Below are 23327 nucleotides of genomic sequence, written 5' to 3'. Positions count from 1 at the left end.
CCCATCTTTCTCAGTTTAATCTATCATCACAACCTCCATTTCCTTCTCTTTCACCTGCCTACCCAACTTCTCCTTGAATGTTTCTATAGTGTTTTACTGCAGCCACTCCCTGAGGTGCTGAGTCTACATTCTCTCACCACTCTCGGGGTAAAGAGACTCCTCCCGACTTCACAATTGGATTTCTTGGTGACTGTCTTTGATCAATAATATCTGGTTTGCTTTACTCCACAAGGGGAAACGTTGCCTCTACGGCCAATGCATCAAACCATTCATAATGTTAAAGCCTCATAACCGGTTACCACTCAACCTTCTCTCCCTTACATTCACATTCCTACCCGATTGTTGTGAGAATACTGAATGGACTCACAAACTCTTAACATTCACCTGTACCTGTGTTTTTGTTTTTGCCACTGTTTACCTATTATTTACCATCTATACTATTTAATTCTGTGATCTGCCTGCATTGCTCACAGGACAAAGCATTTCACTGTGCCTCAGTAAACGTGACAATAAATAAATTCAATACTAATTCAATTCAAGTTCAATTCATCAACTGAGATCAGTGTGTGTTTTAAAGAAGTTGATGAGGCTGACTTTACATTGCTGTGATAAAGGTGTGACCTTGATATAATGCACTGAATGGCTTCCTATAGCTCAGGCTAAAATAAAAAGCCTCAAATTAATTACATGTTATGAATCACCAGGGAAGTTAACTTTATCAATACATTCCATTTTCTCTTCCTCCTGCACAAACATAAACTTTGCAATAACATTGTAGAAAACTGACATTGCACAGAAAGAGGCCATTTGGCCCTTTAATTCCATGTTGGTTCTCTGAGCGCAATCCACTCAGCCCCATTCCCCTGCTCTGACACTCATTGGCTTATTCAGGGTGTGCTGCACTGTTGGAGGTGGCATCTTTCAGTTAAAACAATGCTCTGCTTTCTAAAGTAGATACAAAAATGTTGCAGCTGTGTCTGAAGAAATGGAAAAACACAGCAGGTCATAAAGCATACAAGACGTTTGCTCTTATCAGTCGTGGTATAGATTATAAGAGCAGGGAGGTTATGTGGGAGTGTGTAGGACTTTGGTTAGGCCACAGCCGGAGTACTGTGTGTAGTTCTGGTCACTGCTCTATAGGATGGATGTGATCGCACTAGAGGGAATGCAGAGGAGATTCATGAGGTTGTTACCTGGGATGGAGCAGTTTAGCTGTGAACAGAGGCTGGATAAGCTAGTGGTGTTTTCTTAAGAACAGAGAAGGTTGAGAGGGAACTTGATAGAGGCATACAAGATTACAAGAGGCTTGGATATGGTTGATAGAAAACAGGTGTTCCCTTTAGTCGAAGGCTCAATAACAAGGGGGCATAATTTTAAAGTGAAGGGTGTGAGCTTTAAAGAGGATTTGGGGAAGTTTTTTTTCACCCAGAGGATGATAAAGTCTGAAAGGAACTGCCTGGGACAGTAGCTGAGGCAGGAAACCTCACAAATTTTAAAATGTACTGGATGAGCCATTCAAATGTCACAGCATTCAAGACGATGTGTCTCGTGCAGAAAAATGGGAGAACCAGTGAAGGTAGTTGTATATTTTTTGATGCGACAGACTCGATTTGCTGAAAAGCTTCTCTGTACTGTATGATTCTAAGAGCATCTGCAGAAAAAAATAGAATGTTTCTTGAGGTCATTAACTCTCTTTCTGTCCACGGGTGCCACCTGACCTGCTGAGTATTTCTGCTTTTTTTGTTCTTATTTCAGATTTCCAGTATCCACAGTAGGTTGTTTTCGTATTAAAGTTCTTTCAGGCATTTGATGCGGAAACAGGTTATCTCATCATTATCTCACTGCTGCTTATGGGGCTTGCTGTGTGCAAATTGAATATCACATTTCCAACTTGACAACAGGACTACACTATATTTACTGATTTTTAACTGTTCTGGGATGCCCTGTAAGGTGCTATATAAATGCTGGTGCTTCCTATTTCATTATGAGTATACATTAATTAGTTAAGCTAGTCTGACTGAGTTCATCATTCAGACAATTTACTGAAATTGCTAATCGTCTGGCCAGTCCTCCCCGCAAGAGCAGAATGCATTAAAGTCTGCTTTCTACAATCCATGAAACAAAGAAAAGGTGTGATTCAATTGCAAAAACTCAACAGGAAACAATTATTCCTCAAATAACATTTTTTTTGTAAATATCCCAACGTGTAAATGCAAACTCACTGCCACAGACTGGTTCACCCCGAAAAGAAACTGAAACTTGCCACAGCATTCAGACAGTGACAGGGAAAGTGAAGACAGCACTTAAAAATGGACCACAGAGAGCAAGATGTCAGAAGAGGCTGAATGACGAGCTGTTAACATCTAACAACTCCGCATTACCCTAGTAACCTCTCGAAGAGGGGACATATGCTGCAGCCTTCATGAGAGAAGGTGTGAGCAGACTAGCTGAGCAAAATTAGCTGGATTGGATCACACACTGGTGTTTCGCTCCAAGGCAAGTTGTGAAGTTTTGTGAAGTTTTAAGTTATCTTTTCAGATACTTTAGCACAAAAGGAAAGTTTAACTGGTTTTGTCCTCAGTTGAATTTGATTCCTGATTGCATTTTACAAGATTTTCTAACTATTCTTTAGTCTGTGTGAACACAGCCCAGTCCATCACACAAACTAGCCTTCCATCCATTAACTCCATCTACACTTCCCACTACCTTTGGAAACAAACCAATATAATCAAAATTCCCTCGCACCCTGGTCATACTCTCTTCCACCCTCTTCCACTGGGCAGAAGATATAAAAGGTTGAATACATATATGAACAGACTCAAGAACAGCTATTCCCCGCTGTTATCTGACTTTTGAACAGACCTCAAATGTTAATTCTGATCTCTCTCTATCTCTCTGCACCTTCTCTATATTTTTGACACTGTATTCTGCACTCTGGTCTGCTATCCTGATGCACTTTGTACAGTACGATCTGCCTGTATAGCACACAAAAACACCACTTTTCACTGTATCTCGGTACATCTGACAAAAATCAATCAATCAATCAATGTTCCACAAGTTGATATTCTTGTTGAAGTAATGATTAGTCACGGAGTACTACCTGTTATGTAATATTTCAATTAGTCTTGGTTGAAGATGTTTAGATAAAGTGAATTCAGGCAGACTAGAGCCCAAGATTGGGTTGAGTGTATATATGTAACAATATGAAGTCTTTCTTTTACGTATTCACAACAGCATCATTACAAAAGGCACTTATGCCCACCACCTGTCATGATCAAGTCACCATTGTCTGAGCAAACCACAGTGCTACTCTCATTAGAGAGAGGTGTTGTGGAGGCGCTGGTGTGGGACTTGGGTGGACAAAATTAAAAAATCACACAACACCAGGTTATAGACCAACAAGTTTAGCACTAGCTTTCAGAGACTTGTGGTGGTTTCATCTTAGGATCATCACACCTCAGATGAGGGAAGAGGTTGAAATCAAGAGTCCTTTATGGTAACCTCAGCCAGTGCAGGATTGTCATCACTCTGCATTGCGAACTAGCAGTTCAGCTAACTGAGCTAGCTGAATCACAATTGCCCTGTAGAAGGTAAAGATGAGCCATGTTCTTGAATAGAACTTATTAGACTCTTGGTACAACTAAGACTCATATTGCTGTCTGGAGTCACATGCAGACTGGTCCAATTGGCAGATTTCCTTCTGGAAAGATTGTTAGTGAATCAGATGGGATTATAAAAACAATCACTATTATAGAGACAGCCATTTTATTCCAGATTTATTTAACTGTATAGTGGACAGCGAAGAAGGTTACCTCTGATGACAACAGGATCTTGATCAGATGGGCCAATGGGCTGAGAAGTCACAGATGGAGTTTAATTCAGATAAGTGCGAGGTGTTACATTTTGGGAAAGCAAATCTTAACAGGACTTATACACTTAATGGTAAGGTCCTAGGCAGTGTTGCTGAACAAAGAGACCTTGGAGTGGAGGTTCATAGCTCCTTGAAAATGGAGTCGCAGGTAGATAGGATAGAGAAGAAGGCGTTTGATATGCTTTCCTTTAATAGTCAGAGTATTGAGTACAGGAGTTGGGAGGTCATGTTGCGGCTGTGCAGGACATTAGTTAGGCCACTGTTGGAATATTGCATGCAATTCTGGTCTCCTTCCTATCGGAAAGATGTTGTGAAACTTGAAAGGGTTCAGAAAAGATTTCCAAGGATGTTGCCAGGGTTGGAGGATCTGAGCTACAGGGAGAGGCTGAACAGGCTGGGGCTGTTTTCCCTGGAGCATCGGAGGCTGAGGGGTGACCTTAGAGAGGTTTACAAAATTATGAGGGGCATGGATAGGATAAATAGGCAAAGTCTTTTCCCTGGAGTGGGGGAGTCCAGAAGTAGAGGGCATAGGTTTAGGGTGAGAGGGTAAAGATATAAAAGAGACCTAAGGGGCAATTTTTTCACACAGAGGGTGGTACGTGTATGGAATGAGCTGCCAGAGGATGTGGTGGAGGCTGGTACAATTGCAACATTTAAGAGGCATTTGGATGGGTATATGAATAGGAAGGGTTTGGAGGGATATGGGCCGGGTGCTGGCAGGTGGGACTAGATTGGGTTGGGATATCTGGTCGGCATGGACGGGTTGGACCATAGGGTCTGTTTCCATGCTGTACGTCTCTATGACTTCATGACTCTATAACTGAGAGACCTTAAGTACGTCAGCTGACACAATGGGATTTGAACTTCTCTTTTGGGGCTACTAGTTTAGAAACATAAACACAAAGCTCCCAGAATCCCTCAGCTCATGTTATGTGCTTGAGATGAAGTTCATTAGCAAAGCACAAATTAAAATTTTTCATGAATCCGTGCAATTGGGCAATGTGATAGAGTGTAATTATTTCTTTCTTTGTACTAAAAAACACTTCTTCATAAATTGAATAGTGGTAACCTGGAACAGTTCAATTAATCCCATAGAAAATGGGTTTATCAGCAGGAACAAGCATTTTAATAAGGGTCCCTGAACCCATATCTGTGACTCAGTTTATGTTAAGTAATTGCAAATCACTTTAAAATAAAACTGAAGCATTTGCAGCGTCAATAGTGTACACAATCCACTTCCTTTAAAGAATAAATACATTTTGATGTGAAAAACCATTTAAAATTTATTATGAAAATGACCATAATCTGACAATATTAAATTAAGCTTGTGGCTCATTTACCCTCTCTCAAAGTGACATTAATTCATACAGAGCCAACCCAAAGGAATATGTTCCAGCCTTGCAGCTTTTCTGGGACTTTTTACAACCTCTAGTTCATTGTTGCTTTCCTCACAGCAACACCTTAACCAATCAGATTTGACTTGCCCAACAATCAGCATCCTTTTCTCCTCAAGTGTAAGTTGTTGTTGTGATGGTATAGAATTCGGAATTCTTGCGGTTGTCCTGATGAGTGCAAGATGCAAAGATTCAGAAACACATCTCTGTTCAGGTTTGAAGAACCTTCCCAGACTAGGCAATAGTGGAATTTTGAATACCTTTGCATTGCTTAGGAGTATGGCAGGGATCGATCCCAGAAGATCAAGTCCTGAATCATGGCAAAAGATCACAGAAAATCTGGACATGTGTGGTTTTTCCCATGAAAATCCCCCAATCTTTAGTATCAGGTTGTGCTGTTCCACCAGTTTTGTCCAAACACAGTGATTGGAAACGCAATCAACAAGACTTCAATTTCCTCATCACTTTCCTCTTGATCTTCCGTTTGAAGCATTGAAAGGCAAGGGACTTTAGTTGCAGTAAAGAATTAAATGTAGAATGTGAAGGATTGACAGAGATTGACAGCTGTATCAGAACATCGTAGTGTCAGGAATAGGTAGATGCTGGAGCCAGATGAAGAAATGTTTGGTAAAAAAAAGGGAAAGGCAGAGAAATGAAAATGAAGAGATCTTCCAAATGTAAAGGACTGATGATTGAGTGTGAAAAAATGCATCAGAAAAGAGAACTCAGTAAAGGAAAAAGGACGTATATATATTTCATAATATCCTCTTGTATAGAACAAACTGATACAAGGCAAGAGGTTCTCAACCTTTATTGCAACTGCATTGAATGAACTCATTTAAGAAGTGTTCAGCTGAAATAATTCAATAGACTCTAGTATCCCCTCATCAGTTCACTCTTCCTTTAGGAGAAAGTGAGGTCTGCAGATGCTGGAGATCAGAGCTGAAAATGTGTTGCTGGAAAAGCGCAGCAGGTCAGGCAGCATCCAAGGAACTGGAGATTCGACGTTTTGGGCATAAGCCCTTCTTCAGGATTCCTGCTGCCTGACCTGCTGCGCTTTTCCAGCAACACATTTTTAGCTCACTCTTCCTTTACAGTCTATGGACTCTGATCAGCGAGCTCAGAGCCAGTCCTGAGGGTGAGGAGAATCCCTGAGTGTGAGAACCAGCGAAAGACACAAGGTGCACCAATCTTTCACCACCATCAAATTTCCACCACCAGGAAGAAAGGAAACACCCGAGTGGCCAGTGACAAGCAGTGCCCTTCACATCAAAGGGCAATGCTGTGTGATCAAACAGTGAAGGGGAGGGCAGGGACTAAATCAAAATAGAGTTGGAGGGGGAAATAATGCACTCAACTCCCTGAAGCACCCACCTCTCCCTGAACAACTCCAGGGTGTTGGTGTACACCACGTGCTCCTTCTCCAAGGACACCCAGGCTCAAACGTAACCGCGGAAGAGGGGCAGGCAGTAGGCCCTAATGACCTCCTCCACGGCCCGCTGCCTGGACCTGTTTGTGGCCAGTTTGGCCAGGCCCAGGAGCAGACCCACGAGGAGGTCTTCAGACCTGCCCTCCCTCCTCTGTACCCAGGTGCCCGAAGATCAGGAGCGTGGGACTGAAGTGCAACCAAAAGCAGAGAAGGAGGTTTTTCAGAAAATCAAAAAGGGAGTGCAAACGCCCACACCCAATATATACATGGTCCACGGACTCCACAGCGCCACAGAACAAGCAGTTGGGCTGGCGGGTCCATGAACCATCGCAATCTGCGGTTGCAAGGGACCGCTGCATGCAGCACCCTCCACCCCAGATCCCCGAGAGTATTGGGGGAGACTCCTGTTTGTATCTAGATTAGCGAGGTGCTGGAAAAGCACAATAGTTCAGGCAGCATCCCAGGAGCAGGAAAATCGACTTTTCAGGCAAAAGCCCTTCATCAGGAATACAGGCCTGAAGGGTGGAGAGATAAATGAGAGGAAGGTGGGTAGAAAGTAGCATAGAGTACAAAAGGTGAGTGGGGGTGGGATGAAGGTGATAGGTCAGAGAGGAGGATGAAGTGGATAGGTGAAAAGGAAGATAGGGAGGTAGGACAAGTCATGGGGACAGTGCTGAGCTGGAAGTTTGGAACTGGGGTGAGGTGGGGAAAGGGGAAATGAGGAAACCGTTGAAGTCCACATTGATGCCCTGGGGTTGAAGTGTTCCGAGGTGGAAGATGAGGCATTCTTCCTCCAGGGGTCAGGTGGTGAGGGAGTGGCGGTGACGGAGGCCCAGGACCTCCATCTCCTCGGCTGAGTGGGAGGGGGAGTTGAAATGTTTGGCCACAAGGCGGTGTGGCTGATTGGTGTGGGTGTCCCGGAGTGTCCTGTTTGTATCTGTCAGCCAGGACTCCCCGATTGGCCCAGGTTAACAGCCCCAGTCAAAGATCTCATACTCAATGAGCTTTAACTTGCTTGTTCAATTGCTACACTAGCATTTTCAGATTTTATTTTAGAGTTTTAGCATCTACAGTAGTTTTCTTTCATTGGAGTGCTCACCAGGATTGGAGAGATTAAAAAACATGATGAGAGGAAAGATACTGAGAGATAGAATTTATTTACATTTGGAGGAAAATAGGCTTACTATTGATAAGCAGCACGGTTTTTGTGTAGGTCATGTCTTACCAACTTAATAGAATTCTTTGATGAAGTGACAAAGTTGATTGATGAGGGATGAGCTGGAGATGTCATATATGTAGACTTCATTGATAAGGTTCCCCATGAAAGGCTGATGGAGAAAGCTACATGGGGTCCAGGGTATACTACTAGGTAGATAAAGAACTGGCTGGCCAACAGGTGACAGATAGTAGTCGTGGAAGGAAGTTTCTCAAATGGAAACCTGTGGCCAGTGATGTTCCACAGGGATTCGTGCTGGGACCACTGTTGTTTGTGATATACGTAAATGATCTGGAGGAAGGTATAGGTGGTCTGATTAGCAAATTTGTAGATGACACTAAAATTGGTGGATTAGCAGTTAGTGAAGGGGACTGTCAGAGAATGCAGCAGTATATAGATCGATGGGAGAGTTGGGAGAGAAATGGCAAATGGAGTTCAATCAGGGCAAATGCAAGTGATGGATTTTGGAGCAGAGGAATACAGATCCTTGGAAAATAGGCGACAGGTTTTGATAGAGGATTTGGATCGACACAGGCTTGGAGAGCCGGAGGGCCTGTTTCTGTGCTGGAATTTTCCTTGTTCTTTGTTTTTGAAAGAAAGAAAGAGGTAATGAGAGAGACAAGGAGAAGGAAGAAAGAAAAAAGGCCAAGAAAGAAGGAAGGCAGAGGGAAAGAAAGAAAAAACTGCAAGAAGAAGAGGTAAGAATGAGAAGGAGAAGTAGAGAGAAAGATTGAGAGAAAGATTGAGGGAAAGAGAGATGACGTGTTAGAGGAAGAAAAAATGACAAAGGGGGAGAAAGGGTAAGGTAAAGAAGGGTGAGAGAGTAAAGGAGGGACATAGGCAGAGTCAATAGCACAGAAACAGACCTTTTGGTCCAACTTATTCATGTCGACCAGACATCATGAATTAATCTTGTCCTATTTGCCAAAGCATTTGGCCTATATCCCTCTAAACCCTTCCTTTTAATGTAGTCATCCAGATGCCTGTTAAATGTTGTAATTGTACCCATCTCCAACACTTCCTGTGGCAGCTCATTCCATACACACACCACGGTCTGCATGACAAGGTCAATTCTCATTTCCTTTATCAATCTTTCTGCTCTCACCTTAAACCTTTGTCCTTGAGTTTTGGACCCTCCTACGCTATAGACAGGAATTTAATCAGGGAACATGCTCCTGTAGGCATTGAACTGGAATAGTTGTGTTTCATGATTAGGAATTCGAAGAAAGTGGGAATTATTCTTGGAAGTCTCCATTGTTGAATATCCCACCAGCACCCAGAATCTAAGCTGACAGAACAAGCTCAGCAGCTTGCTGGAGGGATGCAGGTTATAGGGATAGGGCTTGAATCCCCTTTCAACAATAAGAGAAGCAGATCAAAGTGGGAGGAATCTAAGAGCTCAGGAGACTCAAGTGAGAATTTGGAGGAAAAAGAGAGAGGATATTTTTAGAAAAGGATATCAATAGGAAAAGAGAGAACTGCTTTAAGGATTCCAAAAATTTAGTTTAAATGGTAATAAATTATTGATGCTGGAGAGGAATTATTGAATACAGAGCCAAAGGAACCGACTTGGCAAGGAGTACAAGTCAGAAAAAGCACTGAAAGCATCAAGGTGTAAAGTATCAAAAAAAACCAACAAAATTAGAAATGAGTGGAATTTAAGGAAACAAATCAAGTTCAGTGATGGGGACAACAGAACAGAAAACCATCAGGTGGATGTTGGGCTATCAGTGAAAGACAAGAAAACGCAGATTTAGAAAAAAATGAAGGCAACAATAAAATAAAAATTAAAGACAGCTGTAAAATACAAGAAGCAAGGAATGAGGATCTTAGTCATTAATGGAATAGTTTCTGAATGAACACTGACAAATTCATTTTTGAGTTGTGAACATGGCTGATCGCATCAGCAAATGCTCAGCAACATCAAAGGGCAGTGAATGGTCAACCAGGTTGGTATGTGAGTGGTGTCACATATACAGCTTCACCCGGTAAAGACACCAGGACCTGTGCCCTGATGGGTGTTAATGATCCATCCGGGTTTTTACAATAACCTTACGGGTTCCTGATGACATTGGGCTGGGACAGGGTTTCGTGGTCAAATACAAATCCTCAAACTTTCCAGCAACAGCAGGCAACACTGAAAGCCTGAAGTAAAGACAGAAACTGCTGGGAAGTCTCAGCGGGACTTGGCAGCATTTATGCAGAGAGAAATAGATTTGGAGGGTGGCTGGATTTTTCTGGCATGAGGTAAATACTGATACAGGACTCAATGCACTAACCAACCTAGCAAGCAGGCTGTTTCACCAATCTACCCAACAGTGACCGAATGAGAGACCACCACCCCCGAACAATTTTTAAAATTCATTCGTGGGATGGGAGCATCACTGACCAGGCCAGCATTTATTGCCCTTCCCTAATTGCCCAGAGGGAATCAGCCACATTGCTTTGGGTCTAGAGTCACATGTAGGCCAGACCAGGTAAAGATGGCAGATTTCCTTCCCCAAAAGACATTAGATTGTTGTCTAATTCAGGGTGGCAGACCCAATCAGTGTGCCACTATCCACTGCTGAGACAGCAAGGGGAAGGCAAAGGGACTCTAAACTGGGGCACCCATAATTCCTGTTGTAGACATGATGGTGATCAGAGGAGTGACAGCTCCATCATCACTGTTGGGGGGGTCTGAAGACTGCCCATCACCATCGAGGGGTCTAGGCATGAATCATGGAGCCTTTGGAATGCACATCCCTCTCATTCCCCTTTCTTCCTTCTATCCCCCTTCCTACCTTGCATCCTGCATGTAGTCGATCAGAGGCTGCCTGACCCCAAGTGACAGGCAGTTGTTCAGTCACCAATAAAACACCATTGACCCAATGATGTTAGGCACCAAGTGCCCAATCAGTCAGTGTAATTGGTCACTCACTTCCACCCAAGAACCTGAGGCACTGCCATTTCCATTGTTCTGAATAGCCCTGGCAGAGTAAACACATTGGACTTCTTCTCTGTACTTCCATCACCCATTTCCCACCATTTTCTCCTCCCTCCCACACCCACCCCACCCCCAGTCAGCTGGCAAAATACTGACCAACATTTCAGGCTGATCACCTGTTTTCAGAATTGGGATTATTTCACAATCTCGCATCTTTTAACCACAGGCAATGAAAGGACAAAATGAGGCACTTTGGATAGTGCAGGGAGACAGAAGAGAAAGTTTTCTTTCAAAAAACAAATGAAGATGGAGGTTTTGATTTGAAAGTCCTGCTCTCAATATTGAATCCAGAAGGCTATAAAATGGGGAATGCAAAGACGAAGTGCTGGTCCCTGAGCTTATATTGAGCTTGACTAAGGTGGACGACTGAACAGAGGTGCTGTGCAAAGTGATCATTCTTTTTATTTCAAAAATATACTTTATTCATAAAATATTTTGATGATCTGTACAATTGGTCATGTGATACATACATAAACATTCCATTTCTTTGCATACAGCGATCGAGTAATCGGTCGTATATACAGGTCTGTACGTTTACAATCCATACATTTAGCTGAGGCGTCAGCGGACCCCACTTACTAGATGGGCCCCCTGTTCTTCTTTGGTAGGCAGACATTACACGGTGGTCTTTCCCCACCGCGCCTTGGCGGCAACTACCCCAAACATCAGCGCGTCCCTCAACACGTAGTCCAGGACCTTGGAATGTGCCAGTCCACAACACGCTGTTGAGGTCAGCTCCTTCAGATGAAAGATCAACAGGTTTCGGACAGACCAAAAACCATGATCCTCCAGGCACAGTTGATGTTCGTCTCAGTGTGCGTCCTGGGGGACAGACCGTAGAGCACGGAGTCCCACGTCACAGAGCTGCTCAGGACGAACCTTGACAAACACCACTGCATTCCTCTCCAGACTTCCTTTGCATAGGCACATTCCAGAAGGTGGTGTGTGACAGTCTCGGTCCCCCCCGCCCCCAGCAGCCGCTTCGAGGCTAGCGTACGGTGCGGCAGAGAGTCCGGGCGTGCATAACGGATCTCACAGGCAGAGCCCTTCTCACCACCAGCCAAGCCATGTGCAAAGTGATCATTCTCTCTATCTTTGGTGTCCCCACTATCAAGGCAATTACACTGTGAGCAACAGATACAGGCAACTAAATGACTACTGAATGATTTCACATTTCCATTTCTAATCTTTAGCTTTCAGAGTAGGATTACGATGGAATATTCAGTGGATGATCAGTCTGAAGCCTTGGATTGCCTGTCCAGGTAACAGAATCACCACACTACAGTACTTACTGGCAACCCAGTTCACTGCAGTTCTCATGGAAACGTGGCTTTCTGACACCCAGTAACAAGAAAGCATTTTATCCAATTATAGCTTATCTGCATAACACTTGGTTTAGAATCTCAACAATCAGGAAATGTGCATCTGACTCATGTAAAGTATCAGGTGGGGGACAATGCAGATGTGTTGAAAACATGGAAGGTGCACTTAGTTAAGTGAGGTCTGCATTTGACCATGTGCTTCACAAAGCAGTATCAAGCTTCAGTCTTCATTCTCACAGATCCTCAATGCATGCAACAACTTGGATTTATTTAGCACCCTTAATCAAAGAATAACTTCCCAAGACACCTCAAAGGAGCAACTTGCAAATAGGTTTGTACAGAGAAGCTTTGGTCCAACATTTTATCCTGCAAGACAACAATGCCAACAGTGCCACACTCCCTCATTACCACACAAGCATGCTTACCCAGCTTATGTATTTTAAACATGATCACGTGGAATGGTGGAGCAGATTTGATGGGCCAAATGGCCTTCTTCTGCTCCATGTCTTGAGAGCGAGACTTGAACCCATGATCTTCTGACTCAATTGGTGAGTGTGATGCCCACAGTGACAGTACATTGGGTGGTGTAAGAATACTCAGTCAGACATGTTGGACATCACCTGGCCACAACCCAACACTGGGAGATTAAATCCCAGATACTTCCTTAGTGAGGACTTTGAGAAGAGAATTAAGGATTCATATGCTTCTGTTGCACAAAATTGTTAGGGATCCCATTTGGGCATTTTCTACATGTGGAATGATTTTTGAAATAAAAACAGAATGTGCTGGAGAAACTCAGTAGGGCTGGCAGCATCTATGGAGAGAGAAACAACATTTCAAATCCAGTATGATTCTGCTGTTCAAAAAGGGAACTACAGGAGCAGAGAGACCTAGGTGTATAGGTCAATAAAAGTGACAGGACAAGTGGAGAGAATAGCTAATAATTTGTGCGATATTCTAGGTTTTATTAAAAGGGATATCGAGTACAAGAGTAGGCGGGTTCTACTGAATTTATATAAGGCACTAATCAGACCTCAGCTGAAGCATGTCTAGTGGTTTGGGGATTGCACTTTAAGAAGAATGTGAACATGTTGGAGAGGGTGCAGAAAAGGTTTAAAAGATTAGTTTCAAGGATGAGAAACATCAGTTAGGAGCATAAACTGGAGAGCGTGGGACACCTTGGAGAACAGCAGATAGTATAAATATGGAGAAACTACTCCCAATTGTAAACTGATTAAGAACCAGAGGGCACAGATTAGCAAAAGATGCATATACATGATGAGAAAATCTATCACACACGTGCTTGGGGTCTGGAACGCACTGTCTGGGAGAGGGGACAGATTTAATAGTATTCAAGAGGGCATTCGTTGATTATTTTAGCAGAAATAATGTGTAAAAGTATGGAGAAAAGGCAGGAGAATGGCATTAATTCATCTTGGGCATTCAGAGAGGAGCTCAAAAAGTGTGATGAAAGGCTTATATCCAAAAACATCGATTCTCCTGCTCCTCTGACGCTTCCTGACCTGCTGTACTTTTCCAGTGTCACACTTTTCAACTCTGACTCTCCAGCCTCTGCAGTCCTCACTTGCTCCTATTCAGAGAGCAGTTGTCAGACTCAATGGGCTGAATGGCCTCGTTCTGAGCTGTAACAGTTCTGTGATTCTGATTCTGCACAGGTTTGACTCATCTCAAGAGCAACAGCAAATCTTGTTATGCATCTTAATAAATGCATAAGAGAAAGAGAGAGGAATAAGAGGTTATACTGGAAGCGTGAGATGAAACAGGATGGGAGAACGTTAGCATGGAGCATGAAGACTGTTTGAGACCAGTGGTGTTCAATAATCTGCAACTGGATTACAAATTCAGTCTAATTCACTTTAATTGCCACATGAATTAATCAAACAAGAGATGAGCAGCAAATACAAACAATACTTACATCATCACAGTTGATAATAAATTTTGCTGATTCTTCAAACTCTTTAAAATTATATATATATTCATCTCTATCCTAAACTATAATTTTATAATTAACTTTTATATTTTTGTTACACATTTTTTATAATTTTTACAAACTATGAGTTAGAACTATTATAATAGTCTCTTCAAGAATTCCAAATTGGTTCTCTAAATAGAACATTGCAAAGAAATTAAATATTCCTGAAGCAGTTATCAAGGGCTTTTTCAATTTGATTAACAGCCAACCAAATTGAAAAGGAGCCATAACAAAACAAAATAATTCTGTTGTTTCTGTTTTAGTTCCATGGGTTGGATCCTCCCTCAAGTTCCCATCTCTTCTACAAAACATCACGTGAGAATTAAAAAGGGAAAAAGGAATGGAGGTGGGAGTGGGAGAGAGGGGAAGGCATAATCTCGATCATGTTTACCACCTGATATTTACCAGCCATAGGGGCACTTCAAAGTCACTGGTATTATATGGGAAACATGTCTGCTTGTTCAAACTCAGCAAGCTCCCACAATCAGCAATACTTAATGAACAGATAAACTGTGATATTAATGGAGGGGTAAACAGTGGGACACCAGGGATAATAGTGCAGAGCAATCATTCGTCTCCACGCAAATGGGCAGATGGCCGATGGTTTAACATCTCATCAAAAGCCCAGAGACCTGGTGTGGGTCTGGAACATGAAATCTAATGACTCAAAGGCAAGAGGTGCTACTGACTGAGTCACAGCTGACACACTGGCATGAATTTAAACATAGTTTTTTTTAATATGTTGAGCAACATGACTGAGTTGGTAAAATCCAGTGTTGTCAAGAAAAGGGGCTGAATGTCCTCCTTTAGCGGTTGGAACTTTCAATGAACTGCTGTCAAATTCATAGTCAACAAAAATAGTGACTTATTTGGGCCCCAACTGGGTCACTGGGAAGATTTGGAAGATTGATTGCAACCTTGGTTGGCAAATCACATTTATAGCTGAAAATGTGTCGCTGGAAAAGCACAGCAGGAAATTTCCTGATGAAGGGCTTATGCCCGAAATGTCGAATTTCCTATTCCTTAGATGCTGCCTGACCTGCTGTGTTTTCAAGCAACACATTTTCAGCTCTGATACTCCAGCATCTGCAAACCACATTTATACCCAGATCCATCCCGCTCCTGACTTGTATCTCATAAATAGTGGACATTATACAGCTGGGTGCAAAAGCATCAAGGTCACAGGGTACAGGAACTTTTATTTGAATTGAAGTTGTATGTAATGGCTTTCAGCGTCCACATCTTATGAAAGCTTGGCTGTCATTTTCAGAGTGTGGGGCTGAGCTGCTTTCTTAAATCACGTGGAGCACAAACAGTGCTGGCAGGAGCGGAGGTCGAGAAATTTGACCAAGAGGTCATGAAGAAACAGTGAAAATGCTCCAAATCAGGGTGATGTGAAAGGAAACGCCAAGGTGATTGCTTTCCCATGCTCTCAACTTTCGACGCAGTGGATGTTGCGGGTTTCAGATTTAAACTTGTACCATTCTGTTGCATGATGGAATTTGTAAAGGATTCATGTTTCAGTTATCAGGTCAGCTGTAAGACATTTCCTTTTACTATTTAAGGGCCTTTAAATGGTCATTGGATAAACGTATGGATGAGAATGGGATGGTGTAGTTTAGAAGGGCTGCAGTTTGGTTTCACAGTTCGATGCAACATTGAGGGCTGAAGGGCCTGTACTGCGCTATGATGTTCTATGTTCCATCTGTCTAATATGCTTTAAAAACTAGCTCATCCCACTTTCTCACAGCAACTAATGCTCTTAGTAGAGCTTGGCTCTCAGAATTGGTCAGTAGAATCCAAACAAATTGAATTCCTGCCTTTTTAGACCCAGATAATGAAACAGTAGAAAAATGACATTGTATTATAAATCTCAGCATTCTCTCCACTGATGCGAAGATACATCTCTTTTCATTCCACTCTATTAAGTATCTTCTCCACATATAGAAAGCTTCAGTTATTCTGTCTCAAAATGTGTTTCTAATTTCATCCAGTTTAACCCAGATCACTCGTTTTTTTCACCAAGGTGAGAGATAATCATGTCTTTTCATCTCTGACAGAACAGCAGCTAATAATTACTGAGGAACCACCTCACACCACCCACCTCATAAATAATGTGGTGAACTCCTCAGCACGCAGTTCCTGCACAGCAGAAAACTAATCAACAACTTTCTTTTTAGATTAGTTTTTTACCCAGCATTTGTGTTCCAAATGCACCCCACTTTTTTCCTTTTCACGCCATGTAGTTTCACATTTACTCCCCAAAGCCTGTCCACCATCTACAAGACACAGTCAGGAGTGTGATGGAATACTTCCCACTTGCCTGGATGGGGGCAGCTCCAAAAACGCTCAAGAGGCTTGACACCATCCAGGACAAAGCAGCCACTTGATTGGCATCACATTCAGTCTCCCACCACCGACGCTCAGTAACAACAGTGTATACCATCTACAACATGCAGAGCAGCAATTTACTAAGATTCCTTTGACAGCACTGTCCAAACATGCAAATGTCTATCATCTAGAGACACAAGGGCTACAGATACAAAGGAACACCACCATCTGCAAGTGTCCCTCCAAGGCAGATATTACCCTGACTTGAAAATATATCACTATTCCTTCAGTGTTGTTGGGTCAAATTCCTGGAACAATCTCCTGAGCAGCATTTTGGTGTACCTACACCATATGGACTGCAGAGTTCTGATCAAAGTGACTCGAAACATTGGATGAAAGTTTGTGCCAGGATAGCGGCCTGTCTGCTACTTGAAAGCCAGTGGGAGCATGGTGCCACCTAATTCTTGGAGGGTCCACTCAGGCACTTGACAGGCCAGCCATGGGCCATCCTATCAGGGACTTCAGAAGGCAAAGCCTGACATAAGTGATGGCCAATCAGACACTAGCATTGATCTGTGAATCCACGAGAAAGATGGTGGCGGCTGGTGGTATGTTATACAAGGTAGGGTTTAAATTGGAGTAGGTTTAATAAAGGCAAGGAAAAGCTGTTCTTGAGCTTGTTGGTGTCTGTATCTTCTGACTGATGGAGTATACTAATTATATTAAGATTTAGAATTGCTTCAAGATTAAACACAATGTCTGAAACTGAACAAATGAAATACATTATAATAACTATTGGTCCAAAAGTGGACAATGTTATAAAATGTTAAAGTACTAAAGAAAGCATAGATAGTTCTGATGAAGTTCAAAAAACATTTGAAAATTATTTTAATCAGTGAGCAAATAGAATCTGTGGAATACAAAGCACAGGTTCATTAATTTCAAATTTTCAGATTTTATAGATTTCATTAATGACCTCTCCAAATTAATGGAAAACTGTGACTAAGGAGCTTCAAAACCACAATTCATTCATGATAGAATTATTGTTGGAATTATTGATGAATCTTTAGTTATTTTTTTCTTACAGCCAAAGGGAGATTTGATTTTGGAAAAAGTTATGCAAGTTGTGCTAGAAATGGAAACCAGACATATTCTGAAAGGAGACCAATATCCCAACATCAGGAAAGCAACAATAACTATTCACTTCACAAGGCACACACAATCTAAAGAGGCAGATTTTTAAAAGCCCATCACAGAGTGTAAACCAATAGGCAGATGTTATGATTCAGAGTCAGCAGTGAGGAACAACAAAACCTCACAAGCACAATCAATGCCCATACATGACAAAATAAGGTTCCATCTGGAAGACTGTAGGCTACCTTCATAAACACAACAGTAACAGCACGGCTTTCAAGCAGCATATTCCACAACACAACAGCTCGCTGCACAGAGGAGCATGTAATCCCTCTGGGTCTATGACAAATTCTCTTCCTGCACCTCATCTACCAAGATCTTTCGTGACTTTGAACAACTCATTAAATCTCCCCAAATACCTCATTGAAGTGATCATTTCCTGAATAATTTAGGTGGGTGAGCCAAGAGGTGGTCTCTCAGGATTGCCCATTCTGACTTTGCTCAATACCCCATAGAAGTCCAATTGAAATCACGTAACTGTGCTTTTCCTCCAGTGTCTCTCTATACATGATGCTCACAAGTTACAAAAGGTGACTGGAGAACTCATGGTTGAAATTTAACAACTAGACATCATGGGCTGATAGGAACAGCAGGAGGCTATTCAGTCGCTTCAGCCTGCTACAACATTTCTCCACAATATCTATGCCTCAATTTCCAAGCTTTCTTCTACCTCCCTCACGGTGGATTAACATGAAACAGGACTGTTTTCCACCATTACATCATTGAAATCAATTTAAGTCAAACATTTTATCTTTTGTTTGTCCTCGTACAACATCAAAGGAAAGAAATTACTGTAATTGGTTGCCAATAAAGCCTCTTCAGTGTTTTTCTATCTTATTACTCTGTTATCTGTGTTAGGTAATTGTTCCTACTTAAATCTTTTCACATTTATGTATGATTCAAAATGTTTCAAGAGACTAGCAAGACACTTAGAGACATTTTGTTATTTTCAAACATACTGTAAATAACTTAGCAAAACCTGCAACATAGTGGATTAACAAAGGAAGACACATTTGAATTTTTACATCTTCTTTTATGACCTCAGGACATCATAAGGCACTTTATAAGTGATGAGGCACTTTGAAGTATAATCCCTGTTATTACGTTAGATGCACGACAGCTAATCTGCACACGGCAAGCTCCCAAAAACAACGACGTGATGGATGACCAAAGTGGGGCCAATTTATCTCTATCTACACTATCAAAATCATTAATCATTTTTAATCATCTCAATCAGGAAGGTTAAGTTACCTTTAATCTTCTCTAATTGGTCTCTCTCATGAGGAATGAATGCTCTTAGACAATACCCTCTTAGTAAAATCAGAATCGGTACTCTCAGGTCTCGTGGCAAAGATTGAGCCTGTCACATGCTTTGCTGGAACTTAGAATCAGAACCAAACCGTTCAGTTCGATTGTGATTGAGCTGAACAGCCATTTACTGTTGGCCACCTCCATGAGTATCAACCTATCTGGCTGTGATTCATACAACACAATAAATGCTAGTGATGGTGAGTTAGGTCTAACAGGCTGAGAACAAATCAACAGAAAGGTGACACAATCGGTTGGGGGAAGAGGCATCACAGTACTGAGTAGTTTGTTTACCTCTAATGCTTTTTTAACCATGTGAAGTACAACTATGTCTCTGGATGCCCAATCAGTATACTTTCACATTGAGTGCAAAGCACAGAAACAGTCCATTTGTCCCATCTGGTCTTGCCAGCAGTTGTAGTCACCAGAGTCCAGAATGTGGTGCTGGAAAAACACAGCCAGTCAGGCAGCATCTGAGGAGCAGGCATATCGATGTTTCGGGCATAAGCCCCTCATCAGGAATTGGGCCTACCCCTTGGATGCTGCCTGATCTGCTGTGCTTTTCCAGCGCCACACGCTCGACTATGATCTCCAGTATCTGCAGTCCTCACTTTCTCCTAGTTGTATCCACCAGAGCCTATTCCCACCCTGTTTCACCTCACACCATCAGCATTTCTTTTTAACCCTTTGACATCTTCCAATGAAGACATTCCTCCTGAACTCCCCATCCAATTCTTCCCCAAAGACACTTGGGGGTTCAGGTGCAGAGATCTTCAAATGTCACAACCAGATGCAGAAAGTAATCAAGAAAGCTAATGGAATGCTGGTCTTTATATTGAGAAGGATGGAGAAGTTATGCTGCAGTTACCAGTATACAAAATGCTGATGCAAGCCCACTTGGAGGACAGAGAGCAGATCTGGGCTTCATACATTGGGAAGAATATATTGGTCTTGGATGGAGTACAACATAGGTTTGCAAGAATGATACCTAGACTTCAGGGGATAGGTTATGATGAGAGGTTTAACAAATTAGGCCTGCTTTATGCAGAATTTAGAAAGTTAAGGGTCGTCTCATTAACAGGAAAAGACAGGGTAGATAAAGATAAACTATTTCCACTGGTTGGGGATTCTAGCACTAAGGACATCGTCTGCGACTTAGGGTCAGACCATTCAGGAGAGATGTTAGGAGGCAACGCTACACACTAAAGGTTGATAGAGATTTGGAACTCTCTTCCACAAATTATGGTGGATGCTGGGTCAGTTGTTAGTTTAAAATCTGAGATAGACACATTTTACTTAAAGCAAAGGTATTAAGGGATATGGGCCAAAGGCAGGTGTATGGAGTTAAGCCACAGATCAGCCATGATCTCATTGACTAGCAGAACAGACGTGAAGCACTGAAGACCATAAGACCACAAAATATAGGAGCAGAATGAGGCCATTCAGCCCACTGAGTCTGCTCCATGATCCAACCATGGGTGATATATTTTTCAGCCCCATTTTCCTGATTCTCCCCATAACCCTTGATCATCTTACTAATCAGAGCCTGTCTTTCTCTGTCTTAAATACACTCAATAAACTTGACCTCCACAGTCCTCTGCAGCAATAAACGCCACAGATAAATCACCCTATCCCTGTTCCTGTCTTCCTTTTTACGACTCTCTTATGTTAATAACCTCTAGTTTGGGATTCTGACAAAAATTGATATATTTCTTTATTAACCTGCCAACACTGTGGGAATGGCACAGTGTCTCAGTGGTTAGCACTGCTGCCTCACAGTGCCAGGGACCCAGGTTCAATCCTTGCCTTGGGCAACCGTCTGTGTGGAGTTTGCACATTCTCCCCGTGTCTGTGTGGGTTTCTTCTGGGTGCTCTGGTTTCCTCCCAAAGATGTGCAGGTTAGGTGAATTGGCCATGCTAAATTACCCCATATTGTAGGTGCATTAGTCAGGAGTAAACATAGGGACCTGGGTGAGTTGCTCTTTGGAGGGTCAGTATGGACTTGTGGGGCCAAAGGGCCTGTTTCCACGCTGGAGGGAATCTTGTCTAATCTAATCTACAATTTTAAAGATTTCTATTACCTCATTCCGCAGCCTATCCTTTTCCAGACTTATAGAGTCATGGCCATGGAGATGTACAGCATGGAAACAGACCCTTCAGTCCAACTCATTCAGAACAACCAGATATCTTAAATAAATCTAGTTCCATTTGCCAGCATTTTGCCCATATCTCTGTAAACTCTTCCTAATTATATCCCCATCCAGATGCCTTTTAAATGTTGTAATTGTACTAGCCTCCACCACTTCCCCTGGCAACACATTCCATACACGCACCACCCTCTGTGTGTAAAACTTGTCACTTTTAAATTTTTCCCCTTTCACCTTAAATCAATATCCTCTAGTTTTGGAATCCCTCACCCCAGGGAAAAGACCTTGGCTATTTATTCTATCCATGCCCCTCTGATTTTATAAACCTCTATAACATCACCCCTCAGCCTCTGATGCTCCAGGGAAAACAACCCCAGCCTATTGTCTTTCTTGACAGATATGAACCCTCAGTTCTATTATCTCTCCAAGTGTTTTATTTTCACCTTGCTTCTTTCCATTCTCTTTTTGGAACATTCAGTCCAAAACCTGCACAGTGCTGTGGATAAGTTGTGCAGTTGAACAAAAGTCTTAGAAGAGTTTAATAGAACTTTTCAATTCTATCTCTTGAGAAATGAGTCTCAGTGCCTTGCTCTGCATTTTTGTATGGCCTTGTTAATTCACGTTTCTTGTTTCTGTGATTTCTCCATCTCCTTGGCTGGGGATTTATCACTTGAAATTCAAGTCACAACTTCAGGCCATAACTTATTCCAGCCGTCAAGGTAAAAATGACTTAATATAATCAGAAGCTGAACAGGGAGAGATCCAGAAGTTAGTGTCTTACTTGGCAGAAGACTGGCAGCCAGTCCCAACCCTCTAAGCCTCAACCCAAGAGCAGAATTGGCCAAGATAGGAGAGGTAATTGAGCCAGGAAGTTTTGTCCACCTCCGTGCTGAGATAGCCCTGGCCTTCCATAACTGACTTTACAACAATATAAAATGCAGCCAAGTACAGAGACAAAATTGGGTTCATAATGGCACATCACATTATGCTGAGTCAATGTTGGCTTTCGCTCTCACTGTTGAAGAGTGATTTTCATAATTGATTGGACCGTGTCCCATACAATTCAGGACACGGGCTCTTTCTTTCTTAACATTCATAACATTTTGTTACCCAGGTAACAATGTCCAGCGATATTGTAAATGGGTTTATGCCAATTTCCACTCATACGATTGCAAACACATTTGACAATGTGCTCCTGGGATGAGGGGATAGTTCATTAAGGAGTGAGTGAGTACACCCCTATCTTTACTCTCTGGGGCTTTGAAGAATGAGAGTTGATCTTATTGAAACATATAAAATTCTTTGGAGGCTTGACAAAGGTAGATGCTGAATATAATGTTTCCCCAGGGCTAAAAATAAAGGTCATGGCCTCAGATTTGGGTTTTTAGGTTGGGATTAGGAGAATTTACTTCAGTATAGAGGTTAGGAATTATTGCCCTGGAAAAGTGTGTCTTCCCTATCATTGGAAGGACATACTGGCCATGGAGTGTGTTCAGAGGAGGTTCATGAGAATGGTCCCAGGAATGAAAAGCTTAACATATGAGCAACGGTTGAGGACTCTGGGTTTATACGTGATGGAATTTAGAAGGATGAGGGGAGATCTAAATGAAATTTACAGAATACTGAAAGGCCTGGACAGAGTGGATGTTGGGAAGTTGTTTCATTGGTGGGAGGGACTAGGATCCGAGGGCACAGCCTTTGAGTAAAGGGAAGACCCTTTTAGAATGGAGATCGGGAGAAACTTCATCAGCCAGAGAGTGGGAAATCGATGGAATTCATTGCCACTGAAGGCTGTGGAAGCCGGGTCATTGAGTGTCTTTAAGACTGAGATAGATAAGTTCTTGAGTATCAATAGATACGGGGAGAAAGTGGGAAAATAGAGTTGAGAAACTTATCAGTTATAATTGAATGGTGGAACAGACTTGCTGGGCTGAATGGCCTAATTTCTGCTCCAATGTTTTAAGGTCTTGACAATATTTTTTAAAGAAACATGGGGATAGTACATAAAGATGAATTTAAGATAAAAGATCAATTCTGATCTTGTATATTGGCAACAAAGTCTCAAAGGACCAAATTGGTCCCCCCAGTCCCTACTTATTTTTTTTCATATTGTGTTGCTACCTTGGTGACAAAAAG

Source organism: Hemiscyllium ocellatum, chromosome 15, assembly GCF_020745735.1.
Source record: "Hemiscyllium ocellatum isolate sHemOce1 chromosome 15, sHemOce1.pat.X.cur, whole genome shotgun sequence".
NCBI lineage: Eukaryota > Metazoa > Chordata > Chondrichthyes > Orectolobiformes > Hemiscylliidae > Hemiscyllium > Hemiscyllium ocellatum.
The sequence above is the reverse complement of the archived record's forward strand: the minus strand, read 5'-3'. Positions refer to the sequence as shown.